At 48.3% G+C, this 14,068-nt stretch overlaps 1 long non-coding RNA gene across 2 annotated transcripts in view; it reads left to right on the top strand.

The window, feature by feature from the left end:
• The window catches only part of LOC142436133 (uncharacterized), a 46,394-nt gene extending 32,744 nt beyond the window's left edge, over nucleotides 1–13,650 (top strand). The window contains exons 3-4 of one of the 2 annotated variants that reach the window (XR_012781799.1): nucleotides 12,077–12,164; nucleotides 12,234–13,650. This is a non-coding gene — a long non-coding RNA (uncharacterized LOC142436133). The remainder of the gene's footprint in view (nucleotides 1–12,076; nucleotides 12,165–12,233) is intronic. The other variant, XR_012781798.1, reaches the window with a different exon arrangement.
• Nucleotides 13,651–14,068: the final 418 nt, after the last annotated feature.

The raw sequence follows: 14,068 nt of genomic DNA, 5'->3' as shown, positions 1-14,068 counted from the left end.
GGGGAAAAACACATAAAATATTTTAAAATACCCTAAAATCTCTAAGAAACCCTGTAAGATCACTAAAAACACCCCTACCTGCTAAAAAATACCTATACACTCCAAAAAATCACCCCTAAATCCCTTAAAAACTCCCTTAAACCTTATAAAACACCCTTAAAGCCCAAACCACCCTAATGCGCAAAAAAATTAAATGACCCCAAATGACCTTAAAGCCCTAAAAATCACATGCCACAAAAAATCCTAAATGACCCCAAAATTCCAACTCAAAGCCAGCCTACAAGTCTTTTATGAGAACAGTTTTATCTTTCTACCAAGGAGAAGTTTGTAGGTTCAACCCCTGACCTATGCCCTTACCATATGAAGTTAGTAATCAGTGGTTTTGCAATTCTTTGAAGAAAGATGAGGGTAATTTTATCAGGAGTGAATTAAACTTGTCTAGTGCCTTGAGTAGAACTGATAACTGTACTACATTGAGTCGTCTGGTCAAGGAGCATGGGATATTATCCCATTTGCTGAGGTCACTCTTGATTTCTTGTAATTTCTGTAGTTTTCCTCATATAAATCTGTTGTTTTTTTATTCAAGTATAGATATAGATATTTTCATTTACGCTTGGCTATTGTAAATGGTACTACCTGAAAATGTGTATTTCATTAATTATTATTTCTTGATCTATTTCTTCATCCTTCGAAATATTATCAGTTTGTTGTGGTAGATAAACATTAGGACTTTGCATAACTTAGAAATATTACATTTCACAGAAAAATCATATTAATTATGTCGACAGAGCTATAAAAGGAATGTTGCCCTGAATATCTTCAGATATGACAGCTGTTTCATTGAGAAATTAAGCCAGACAGACACAATGTGATGTAAATTTTGTTATTTTCATGTGGGTTCCTTCACTCTTCCAAAAAAATTAGGTTCATGAGCCCCTTGGGGAATGAGTTTGAGTTCAGATCAGATGTCTATTTATATATTTGAGTCCTGAAGCCCATTTGATGGACTGTTCTGTTGCTTCCAAAGTAGTCAGTCACTTCCCCACCAATTAGAGAATTTGTCCGAAGCAAAAGTAAAAGTGTGGCGTGCGACATTTGACTGCACACCATCTAAAATCACACTCTCATTTGGTGTTGGCAGTTTTACTTGTATTTCAATTGTAAACTACACTTCAGAGTTCAGGCTAGTGAAAATGTTTCAGTGGAAAAAATTTGCACACAACTACGTGCAGTTTGTGATTCTGTTGTTCCCAAGCAAGGCTATGAGGACAAAGATGCACAAGCATGGGGGGCACTGCAGACAATGTGTGAAAGTTTCCAGGAGCTCAGGGGTGGACAGCGGCTGCTAATTCTCCCGTGCTGGCAGTGAGCTATGTGGGAGGGCTTTGTGTGAGGTCCCTGTGGGGTCTCTGAGAAGTCTCCATAAAGGATGCTGAGAACTTCATATGAAGTCTCTGTGCGAGGCCTCTGAGTCTCTCTGGAAGTCTCCAAGGAAGTATGTGTGTGAGGTTTCTCTCTCGGGTATGTGTGAGTGTCCTTGTGAGATGTCTGCTGAATTGTGGGGGGTGGGGGGCAGGTGTTTCGCTGAGGTCTCTGCAGGTCTGAGTGGGCTTCCCTTTGTTTGACCTCACAGCACCATATAAGAGGACCTGGTGGCAGGGGAAAGGGAAGGGGCTTGGTCCATGCACCCCTTGCTGTTCTTTCAGGGTCTTCTCTCCATCTCCGTGCACTTACCTAGCACGAACGGTAGGGTTCAGCAGCGGGTAGTCCGGTGTCCAGCTCTTCACTCTCTCTAGGAACACACCCAAGCTACCTGCTACCCAAGAGGCCCCAGATCCAGGCTCTGCAGATCCAGAATCTGATTTTTTACTGCCACAGTCACTCCAGAGGCTGCCTTGGCACAATCAGGACTCCAGAAACAACATCATGCTGCTGTACCAGCAGTCTCTGGGGCCTATGTCCACTTCCCTCCTCCACCACTGGTGTCAGTCCCCACCCACCCCACACACACACTTGGTGTCCTGACTGAGGCATGGAGGTCAAGGCTCAGTGGATGTCTTCCTCGCCATCCTTTACTGTTTAGTTCAGTAAACAGTAAACCCTGGCCCACCAGGGGTGTTCTTTTAAGCACATGAGAATTTACTCTAGCGGATCAACTAATCATATTTTGGGGGGCCCTCCTGCCTTCTTCTATAATCTGGTGCCCAGGAAATAAAAACCTGTGTTAGAAGCACAGAGGAAACACTGACCACTATTGAACTGGTTTCCCTTATCAAGACAGGTGATGTCTAATCTCCGTGCACATCCTGATTTCCCAGGAGTCTCTAGGGGAAGGGAAGGCTGCTCCCAGTTGTGACTTTCTTTGCAGCACTCAGTCCTTAGAAGCCACTCTCTCCGGAGAACATTCCTAGAGCACGTGCACGCGTGTGTGTGTGTGTGTGTGTGCGTGTGTGTGAAGATCACCAGCCTGGGGTCATGTTTCCTGAGAACATTCCTAGAGTGTGCGCGTTAGTGTGTGTGTGAAAACCACCAGCCTGGGATCATGTTTCCTGAGAACATTCCTAGAGCGTGTGTGTGTGTGTGTGCGTGTGTGTGTGTGTGTGTGTGTGAAGACCACCAGCCTGGGGTCATGTTTCCTGAGAACATTCCTAGAGCGTGTGTGTGTGTGTGTGTGTGTGCGTGTGTGTGTGTGTGTGTGTGTGTGTGAAGACCACCAGCCTTGGGTCATGTTTCCTGAGAACATTCCTAGAGCGTGTGTGTGTGTGTGTGTGTGTGCGTGTGTGTGTGTGTGTGTGTGTGTGTGAAGACCACCAGCCTTGGGTCATGTTTCCTGAGAACATTCCTAGAGCGTGTGTGTGTGTGTGTGCGTGTGTATGTGTGTGTGTGTGTGTGTGTGTGTGTGTGTGAAGACCACCAGCCTGGGGTCATGTTTGCTGAGAACATTCCTAGAGCAAGTATGTGTGTGTGTGCGCACGCGTGTGTGTGCATGTGAAGACCACCAGCCTGGGGTCATGTTTCGTGAGAACATTCCTAGAGCGCGGACGCGTGTGTGTATGCATGTGTGAAGCCCAAAAGCCTGGGGTCATGTTTCCTGAGTCCTGGCACCCTGTTATTGACTCATCCCCACTCTACCCCACCCTGGCTATCAACTCATCCTTCCCCCAGTCAGGAGATGGAAATCAAGTAAAATAACAGTTTGTCGCCCCACTAAAGATAGTATTGAGAAAGTAACCTTCCTTGCTTGAAAGCTGTGCCTTTGCTATACAACCCAGTGCTCTCTGTAGGAGATAAAGTTCTGCTGTGGGGGCAGCTAGCTAAAGCTGGGGTGAAGCACCTGGCCGATTCCCCTTTGTAAGCCTGTGTTAGCTCCGCTTGTGTCTTGCATCATTTCTGGGGATCCTCATGCTCTTTGGCCTCCTTTGCTACGTCCAACGCTTCATATTCTTCTTCACTGTATCCTTCCCTACCCTGTGTCCATGGTGCCTAACCATTAGTGGTTATTACACAGACGCTCATCCTGTACCACTCAGCCTAAGCTGTTGCTCCTTCTCCGGGTTTATATACAGAGGAAGGCATGTGAGCTGTGAACCGGATTTTCCCTTGGTGCAGTGGGTGAGCACAGTCCCCCGCTGGCAGCCTCCCTAGCAGTTCCCACCCACATGTGTCAGACCTGGGACTTCCATCCTGGAGGTTACCCTAGGCTGGGAGAGAGGCAAAGGTAGCAAAATATGTCATTTCCCATTTTGTGACAGGTGTATTGAGGCGGAACCTCCATGCCAAACTTGGCAGCCTTCATCAAATGCACATGTGGGACTTAGACAGGCCGCCACATGTCTCATGCCTGCTTGGTACCATGAGACGCTACTTTGGTCTAAACCTCTTCTGGACCCTCGATGGAATTTCTTGGCTGGATTGCGCCTCTCAAAACCTATCAACTGCAGCCACATAACGTTGAAGACAAAGTAATGGCACCAGGGAACATTCTTCACTGTGTTGGGACCTTCTGAGGTTTTCACAGTAGGGGTGTTACCATAAATCATAAGAGGTGCAAAATGAAGAACTTGGGATGGAAGTGGGTGGGAAACACTGCTGAAAACCTCCTCCAGAGCCCTGCCCTTTGAGAAGTCAAAGCTAGCACTCAGAGAAGGAGACGCAGTATCTAACATAGTTAAAGGTATATTATGCCAACCTCGTCAATGAACTCATGTGGGGTTAATTGAAGGGCAGGGAGATCAATGGCTCTGTGAGCCTAGCCTTTCTGGTCTCTTGCTCTCTGATAGTGCCACCAGGGTGGATATGCATTTGTTAGGTCCCTAAAGCAGCTGGAAAGACTCATTTCCTGGGAGATCCCTGAGGAGAAGCCGCATGGACCTACCCTGTTGCAGCCCTGGTTTCTGCAGCAGCCTCATGGAGAACCTGCCAGCGCACGGACTACAATTTCCTCCTGCAGTCCTTGTCTCCCCGTGTGTTTTTGGATTGTGAGGAGGACTTTGTAGATTGGTGTCAGACACATGGGATACTATTGGACTGGTGGTCTTAGATTGAACTGGGTTGGGATGCTTTTCAATGTTCACTTAACCTTTATATAAAACTCATAAAATATGAGTGTATGAATTTTGTTTCTCTAGTCTACACAGACTAACACACATGACACCCCCTCTAGATCCCGCCATGCAGCACAGAAGTCACACTTTAATGTAGGAGGGGGAAAATCTCAATTTGGAACAATGAATATCATGGCTGAGAGAAGCCATTAGCCTGTGCAGAACAGGCTAAAGTGGCTGGCATGGATACTTTCCTACTAATCAGAGCAGAAGAAGCGTCTTCTAATTTGCCAGATAAGACATATTCTCGAAGACAGTGACGTGGGCAGTGGTAAGGGTAACTGGAGTAAGCCCACCTCCTCCGCCTCTGCTGCTGCAAGCTGACTGGGCACACAAACACCCTGGGGGGCAATGGCTGAGTGTGGCTTCTGACAATGAATCCCCTGAACGGACAGAAATTTGTGAATACATCCCTGATACAGGTGCTCGTGGTGGGAAGGCTCTGGCAGTCAGGTATCGCCTGGTGGAGGCAGGGTCTCACACTTGCCACTCTCCTGTGTTCTACAAAGAAAGGAGCCCTGCAGCTGGAGGAACATCCATTAACTGAGGCCTGCGCTTCTTTTCGTGGACATAACGTTGACGCAAGATACTCCTGATGACAGCCTGGTGTCCCCTCTAGGACTTGGCCAACATCTGTCGTGAGCACCTGAGCCTCCGTGACCTTGTTAGGAGACACTGGTTGTCTTTGAAGGGGCCCAAGGCTGTGACCACAGGGTAATACGGGCTTTCCTTTTTGCAAAGGATCACCGTGTCCTGTAGATTTTTTGCTGGAGCAAATCCACTGGACAAAGTGCTTCCTCCATTTTTTGCTGTGGCCCTCAGCAGGAAGCTGTCCCTTCTCTGGTGGGAGCTGTGAGGACTTGATCTCAAGGCACTCAGCCAATGCCTTGTCTTGCACAGGCTGGCTTAACCCACAGACTTGGGAGATGCCTCTTCCCGCTAATCCTTTTCCATGCTCTTCTGGATTGGGCCATTTATGAGTCTCCCTCTTGTCAGTGGGAACAGCATCCTTCCTTCTCCTTGTCGAGGGGTCCTGAAGGTTGGGGCTTTTGAGCTTCTGCTGCCCCATGTAACTTGCTCTAGCCACCACGAAGCCACTTGGCCCTTGACATATTGGCTTATCCCCAGTGAACAAATGCTGGGGGCGGCAATGGACCACCTGAGAAGGCAAAACATTGGTGGCAGTGAGCACATCAGTGGTGCAGTCCTGAAGGAGCCCGTCAACAGGACAGCATGGAGAACCATCCTCTGCCTCTACCTCCACCTGGAGCTTAATCTCACTGCACACTCGTGCTGTAAGGCTTGGCTTTTCAGGAACTGGAGCACACTTTCCAGGTAGCAGGAAACTTTTACTACATCCTAGAGCCTCGAAGCACCCCCGGTCCACATCATTGGTTTGAGATTTTGCCAGCACACTGGTTTTGAAAGTGTCCCTATCGTCTAGCTCTATTGAAGAGGACTTCTTGACCACCACCAACCCTGTCTCTTTGGCTCTTGAAGATGGACATTCAGAGTTCACTTCCAATCTGGGGCCTCCTGGGGCACAACTAGCACCCTCTTTCCTTGACCCCTTGCTGGTCAGTACTGGATTTGAGGTTTGCTCTAGGCTCTCTCTCTGGACACTTTCATTCTGGAAGGTTCTGCCAAGGATACTGGGCATGAAGGCTGGAAACGGCTGCCTGAGGGCCAATGAGCATCCACTGTCATTATCAAGTGGGGGGTAGGCTGGGGTTCCCTGAACAGGCTCCTCTGTAGGGGAGCAATCAGCAAAAGGACTCTCCAGGGTAGGGCTTGATTTCTTTGTGGTCACTCTCTCTCCCCAGTCTGCCTGACAGGGTTCTCCCAGGACCTTGACAGCCTCAGTTACTAGGTTAGTTCAATACTTAGGGGTGGCTAAGCAGGTGGACTTTGGAAAGGACATTGCGTTGTCTTTTCTTGTCCTACAGAGGTTTGTGGGCTCAAGGACTTTGAGGGGCATGCACCACCTCTGCCTCATTTGGAGCCTTACGATATGCGAGTCCAGCACCTGTTGAGTGCCCGGGCTGAGAAAGGAAAGGCTCTGCGTTGTGTTCAGATCTTCCAGCTCTCCCCAGGAGGCCACATTGACAACATGTGGGTGGGTCAGGGAAATAGACAAAGCGTGCGTGGTCGTCGCAAGACATGAACGGCAAACAATGCCAGGGATCTGATCCTTTCTAATCTGCTCCACCTTCCTGCACATGTGGACATTCAGGGTGTTTTCCAGTAGGATTTTATTTGGACCCCTTAGGGTGTAAGTTCCTGCGTTAATCCCCTTGTGTATCCTCAAATCACTTAACTCCTTTGAGTCGGCTCCCGGAGTTCCTTTTGGGCAGTAGTTTCCTGATCCACAGAGAGATAGATTACATTTGGATATTTTCCTCAAGTAATTCCCTTGTCCATTGACCGAGTTGTTCCTCAGCTGGACACCGGCTCTGCAGCACGCAAGCGACGGTCCAGGGTGTGTGCATCTTCCTGGGGACACCGTCTTCATTACATTCTTCCCCTGCTTGTCTCCAGGTGTTGAGCAGGAGCATTCGGGCTGCTTCATATCCAGACAAGTCCCTGGCCATTTTTCCTGAGGCTGCTTTAGTGTCAGAGACTCAAGAGTCCCATTGCCGAGGGGCCCCTGCAATTGAGGGAAGTTCTCTTGGCGGTGGAGCTCCGATTGCTTCAAGCAGCCAGGAAGCTTGGGGTCTGTCTTTGGGGTCTGCACCTTCTGATTGTCCTGGGGATGAGTGGGTTTGCGAAGACAAAAAGCTTCCTGGGGTCGTGGCATCATAAAGGGTAAAGAACTCTCACTTTCCTGTTGTTTCTTTAAAAAATGGCTTTTCAGCTGTTGAAGTGAATTTGGAATGCGTGATTGGGACTTAGTGTGGACGGTAAGACAGGATTCATCACAGGGACTCTTGTGAGGAGGAGGAAAAGGTACTGCGAGTGGGCCACGGGGCTGTGGACCGGGCGGAGTCAGGACTGTAGCCGGCGGTGGGGCCTGGGCTTGGCATGCAGTTGGAAGTAAAAGTTGGAATCGGCCTTCAGTGTAGGGCAAGGAGTGACGTTGCAACAAGAGTGGGTACTCTTTAGCTTGCATTTGAGCTGGTAAGGCATTAGGAATTTCATTAAATAAGACAGTGGGAAACTCTAGGGTGGATCCAGAGACCCTGAGAGCAGCTGCCAGAGACTCCCTGTGCAGAAAAGGTAGACCCCAGAAAAACTCACTGAATTTTTGTGGAAAATGCTTCTGAGGGCTGGGTATCTGCTCTGCTTTGATGCTGGCATTCCAGAAGGGCTGGGGAGGTGCAGTGATCTGCTCCCCATCGAGTGCCTTCAACATATTTAAGGCCTGCAGATGGTATTCTGATACACCCTTTCCTTTTTCTTCCCAAATATTCCATTTCTCTGCCTTTGTGATTTCTATTTCCAGCAGCTTGTGGACATTGGGGTTGAGCAAGGTGGGCCTCCCTACTTCCCCCTGCCTCTTTGTGGGTCCTTCCCGAAAGGTGTCTTCTTGGGGGTGCCAGGTAGAGTGCTCTTTCAGAGACCCAAAGTATTCCAAGGAGGGAAGCTGTAAGTTCTTGGCAGCTGCCCAACACTGGGGTGGGGAGGCAGTAGGGAGGCCTGTGGGATCCTGACTTGTGATGGCTGCCATGGCAGGTGTGGAGCAGCGGTTGTGTGGAGATGGGCTCTGCCTGGGCCTTGCCAACAAGTCATTCTGAGAAGGAGTCCCTGTGGGGTGCGGGGCTGGTGAGTCCCAGAGAGTGCTTGGAGGCTGCAGGTAGGCCTTTGAATCCGGGGGTTTGGCACTGGGTGAGGGAAGAGCCAGTGGTGTGGGTGAAAGACTGTCAGGTTCACGGGAATGTGCGCAGTCTGGTGATTGACTCAAGGCGGGTAAGACATGAGAAGTTGAGATGCACATCTGGGCCCGTGGAAGGGTGGAGTTCTGAGACCTAGGTGTCCGGAATGGATGAGCCGCAGAACCGTGTGGGGCGCGCGTACCGACGTGGACTTCAGCCGTACCTCTATTTCGCCAGCTACCAGAGAGGGCTTGAGCTTTCTGTTGACCAAAGCTGCCAGTGTCAAGTGGGTTTCCCAAGTGGCTGCAGGAGACAGAAGGACCAGATTACTGCCAGGACTGAAGGGGCAAGAGACCTAGCAGGCTAGCAAGGGTCGGTGCAAGCTCAGCCCCTCCCCAAGCCTTGATGGCCTGCTCTTCCTGCCCCACCCCACTGCCCGGGACTCCTGTCATTCTCTGCCCATCCCTGAAAGTGTCCCCCATACCAGCGCATCCCAGCTGCTCTGCAGCCCGAGGCCACACAGGCACCCTGGTTGGAAGATGCACCCCGCGTTGAAGCAGGAAGGTTACTTACTTCTGCCTAAGACGCAAACGCAGGTTCTGAGCGCCATATAGTTCTTGCAGGAAGCTTCGGAAAACTGGAAATCAAGAGAACCGTTATGGTGCAGCCCTCCCAGAGGACCGAAAGGAATGTCACACGGGCTGTGCACTTAGGACGTTGGACTCTCCAGAGCTCAAGGTCAAATGATAGCTTACTCCCACGGGCAGGAGGTGCTTTGGCATTTCAAGGAGCATCGGTTTCCAATATTGTCTGTGGGGTCTCAGTGAGCAATCTGAACCTTGGCAAAGTTACACAGCTTATCGCAGTTACCCCTCAATGTTCCACCTCCAAATCCACCAGAATCTGCTCCTGACACCCCCACTGCTCCCTACTGGGTCCTACCTTGGCCAGCCTTCATCCCATCCTAGGCCCCTCCTGTACATCTGGGAAATATCTGGGTTCTGTTTCCATCCACAATATCCTTTTGTTCAGGATTATTACCTGAGAGAGACGGGCTGTTGCCACTGGCATCCTGCAGAGGAGGGGACAGGAGAGCTTACAGAGCTTGGTTGAATGGGCAGAACCTTACCTTTCAGAGCGTCACCTTTGTCCCTTGACCTGCTGCTTCTCCTTGTCTCCACCTGAGGCTGGGGCACAAGAGAGGAAGTCAGGCTGGAATCCAATCCTGCGTCTGTTCTTTGTGACAAACTGCAGGCATTTACTGGTGATTAGAAGAATGACAATCTCCATGGAATGACTAAAGCCCAGAAACCAGCTTCTGTGTGAGACCTAGAGTGCATTTCTTCCGTCAGCCTTCCTCTGCTCACGGAGAGCACACACTCTCAGCACTCAGTGTTCTGGTGGGCAAGATTTTGATTATGGAGGCTGAAGCTCTGGGCCAGCCCTTGACCACTTCCTCCCCGGGGTCAGCCATGCTTTCTCAATTAGCCCAGACAGAAAAGGAGCCTTGGCCCAGAGACTGGAGCTCAAGGAAAGAGACTGAGGACCCAGTGATGAGAGCTGCCCTTTGAAATGTCTAGTCATCTAGTCCTTAGCCACTGCGTCACTATATTGGGGATTTTTACCTATTGCCCTCTATAACAACTAGAGATGGGAGGTCTGAGATCTTCAAAGAGAAATATTTTTGAATGCTCACCTTACTGGCAAATGATTTACATATCATACGAGTCAATAGTTCAGTCGTTCAATCAGATCAAGGGCAATGGTACAATCAATGATTACCATATCCATTTTAGAACAACACCCCCCCCCCCTCCATGGTTAAATTGCCTTCAAAAGGAGTTGTGTAATCACAGTCAGGTCTAAAGCTCTCTGTCCCCTCTGGCCTCCTTCATTTTTTCGTCTTGAAATCAATCCCCCTTCACTCCCTAGCTTCCCGATGGGGGAGTTCTCCACACTGCTGATCTCACAATCCCTCCCTCTGCCATGAGATCTCTCCACCTGCAACTCTGTCAACCCTTGTGTCCATGATCATGATGCATCCACGCCTCCTGTGCTTCACAAACAGGGAAAGCCAACAGAAATAATGAAAATCAACATAAGCCGGCAAGGATAAAATGATACCAATGCAGTGAACAAAGTCCTAACAGTGAGTAAGGACGCACCAGCCCTCATCAACATTCCAAAGCCAGGGCTGATGGTCTCTTCTTTCTTGAGATTTCCCCTATCAGGAAATTAATTACGAAAGGAAAAATTTATAAAACGAGGAAAAATCAATCTCTCCTATGGCTGGGTTGAGAATTTCTTACCTTTATCCTTTTCCTGGGTGGTCGCACAGGTGGAGTATTTGGAAGGAAGGGGAGGACCAGGAAGAAGCAACCCACTCCATACAGGATGCCCAAGGTCAAAACAGTGAACCAGGTGGGGTATTGGTAGGTCAGCCAGGAAGCACTTTTCTGTTCCAGCAGAAAGAGAATCTCCTCCATCTTCTGGATACAGCGGTTGCACTCAGGCAACTGAGCACTCTGAGTCCCCTCTGGCTTCAAACCCACTTGCATCACAAACCTGGGCCCACATCACTAAAGGGTCACAGTGGGGTGGGAGGTGACAGCAGGACATCACATAATCCCTCCCTCTACCCTCCAGCTCATCACATCCCTCCCCTGCTCTGGTCTTCTCTCTCCCACTGCCTGCTCTGGGCCTCCAAAGTCACCAGCTGCACCTGATGGAATGGAATCTTAGTGCAAGTTCTTATTCATTCCACCTCCCACCTAGGTATTACCTGCTTCCTTGGCAAGTTGCCTGAATCATGACCAATTTCATAGGCTTAGAATATCTGAAGTTGTCTCTGTCCTCAATGAAAACCTTCTCAAGTCATGGTTTTACTTTGTCTTATCCAAGGTAGAGAACTTAGGTTTATGTAACATTTATTTAGCTTTATGAATGTTGGATGAAAAGCTTGGAATTTGACTTCTATGACCAGGAGAGTTATTCAAGAGCTGAGGTATATCTCTCCCAGGAGAGAGATCTAACAAATTTTCTGCCAGATGGTACATTTGGGGAGACAAGGAACACTTAAGCATTAATCATTCTTAACAGTGTCCCCTGCAAATCTTCCTTGTGTGTGACTACTGCCCATTTAGGGCTTGCTCTGGGAACACTTGATGGGGTAATAAGCCTTGCAACAATTCAGGCTCAAAGGGCAAGCATCTGGCTGAGCAAAATAAAGAGATAATATGGATTGAGTTGTGTCCTTACCACTACCACTTGAGATATTCCCCCAAAATTCGTTGGAACCCTAACACTGAAGGCTATAATCTGATTTGGTTATGTGAGGGCTCTCTCTGGGAGAAATGTACCTCTGTCCTTGGCTTCACACAAGAACCAATTGACGCAGAAACCTAGTTTGTGATCCAAGTGACTTTATAAAGGATAGAAGAGGCAAATATGCTCGTGGGGGGTGGGGGCGGACTGGACAGCCCACGCGCGCTGGGTTGCATGACAGCTGGTTTGAGGCCCCCACCCATACCCTGTTGGTAGGCATGGCTGACGGTACTGTTTGACCCCATTGACTGAATTAAGCCCACCTGGTCTAGATGGGGGCCCGCCCAGGTTGACCTGCTTCCTGTCACAAGGACCTAAATGTGTGCATCTTTCCAGCCTGAAGCAGCTTTCAACTGTCTGTGATGGGGAGGAGGTTTGGCATGCACAGCGACCACCCTCAGTTCTGCCTCTACTTACCTAACAGGTACACGGCATTTCTTTTCTGTTTTTTAAAACAACAACAAAAAAATCATTTGTAATCTTTCTATTCCAGCGGTTTCTAGGAGCAAGGCAGAGGCAAAACCCAAGAACAGGGTTCTTCTCTGTTGAAGCGCGATAAACTCACGGGGAAGCAAACAAGCATCTTCATCCACGTGAAGTGAATCTGTGAATCAGCAGCTCCCAACTGACCAAAGCACGCACACAGCAGCCCAGCATCAAGGTCCGTTTCTGTGCACTGCTCCCACTGTGAGGAAGAGCTTCATGTGCATTAATAGGGAACTTTTGTAATATTTGAATTTTGACTAGTGGTTTTTGTCAGAAACTGGAAAAAATCTCAAAGCCTGAAGAAACTCCTTTCTAGTACTGAACATTCAAGGGAGCCTGTAGAAGCCTGAAATGATTGCTAGGTGACCACCTGGATCTGCTTGTTGAGTGAAAGTGGCAGAATAGCAGCAATAGAGCAGCGGGTCCATTCTGACCACTGACACTCGTGGACCTGGTTTACAGGCAGTAGAGAAGAAGATGAGAGCAGGTTGACTCGTTTGAAGTCCATGACCTACTCTGAGGGGACTAGAGTTGTGGAGAATTGGTGATGGGGCCAAGGCCTAAAGGCAATGCGACCAATGGACACTGAGGTGAGGCCAAGAGAGGGAGCCCACATTGACTTGACCCGAACCCGACCAGATGAAGAGAAGAATGTTGAGCCTGTGCACTGGTATATACTGCTGCAGACTGTATAGACGAACTGTCCTGCTTTGACTTTCTTGTGGATGTGGACTTCACAAGGTTCCAACTGGCATGAAGACTCTTTATATTGAAGAATATGATTGTCTCCTCAGAGCACTGGGTTGATGGAAGTAGGCAGTAGAGAAACTGGATAGCCAAAATGGGCCAGATAAAGGCGTGAAGTGGCTAGCTTACAAGATTTCATAGATACTGGAATATATTCATAGAATTATAGGATTAATATGTGGGTGTACCTTACCTGCAATTGTTAAGCATAGGATATTTTTGTTTCATCACTTACAGAATATTATGTTTAAAGGAGGGTGGCACGGAGTGAAATGTATGCATTTTCATATTATACTGTTAGATACTGATATGATTCTATTATTGTTTTGAAATTATATACGGCTAAAGAATTTTGTGAAAATGTCAAATGGACAAGGGGTAGTCTGTTGTAGTTATACAATCTGGTGTCAATTTGGGACTTGAGAGGATTAAGAGTGAAGGGGTAGACTCTAGTCTCTCTATTGGGTTATGGCCAATGAGGCATGTGCATATGTAAATATATTTATGTATAACGATGGGGAAATAGATCTATATGCATATATTTATAGGTTTAGTATTAAGGTAACAGATGTACATTGGGCCTCCATTCAAGTACTCCCTCAATGCAAAAATACTTTGTTGTATTAAAGTGGCATTCCGTGATGCTCACCTCCCCAACACAATTGCTGGAGGCAAATGGGTGCATAAGCAAATGTGGTGACTGAAGTTGATGGTGGTCGGCTATCAAAAGTTATACATTCTGGGGTCTTAAAAGCTTGAAGTTAAACAAGTGGTCATGTAGCTGAGAAGCAACAAAGCCCACATGAAAGAAGCACACCAGCATGTGTGATCACGAGGTGTCGGAAGAATCAGGTATCAGACATCATCGGAACAAAAAAATCATATCTTTGTGAATACGGGGGAGTGTGGAGTGAAAACCCAAAGCTCATTTGTAGATAATTGGACATCCCCTTACAGAAGGGTAGCAGGGAGGAGAGGAGCCAGTCAGGGTGCACTGTAGCAACAATGAAACATACAACTTTCCTCTAGCTCCTAAATGCTTCTTCCCCCACAACTAAAATGATCCCCATTCTACCTTACAAATCTAGCTAGACC

Source organism: Tenrec ecaudatus, unplaced genomic scaffold, assembly GCF_050624435.1.
Source record: "Tenrec ecaudatus isolate mTenEca1 unplaced genomic scaffold, mTenEca1.hap1 Scaffold_159, whole genome shotgun sequence".
Classification (NCBI taxonomy): Eukaryota; Metazoa; Chordata; class Mammalia; order Afrosoricida; family Tenrecidae; genus Tenrec; species Tenrec ecaudatus.
Note: the sequence above shows the minus strand (reverse complement) of the source record. Positions and strands in the feature narration are given on the sequence as shown.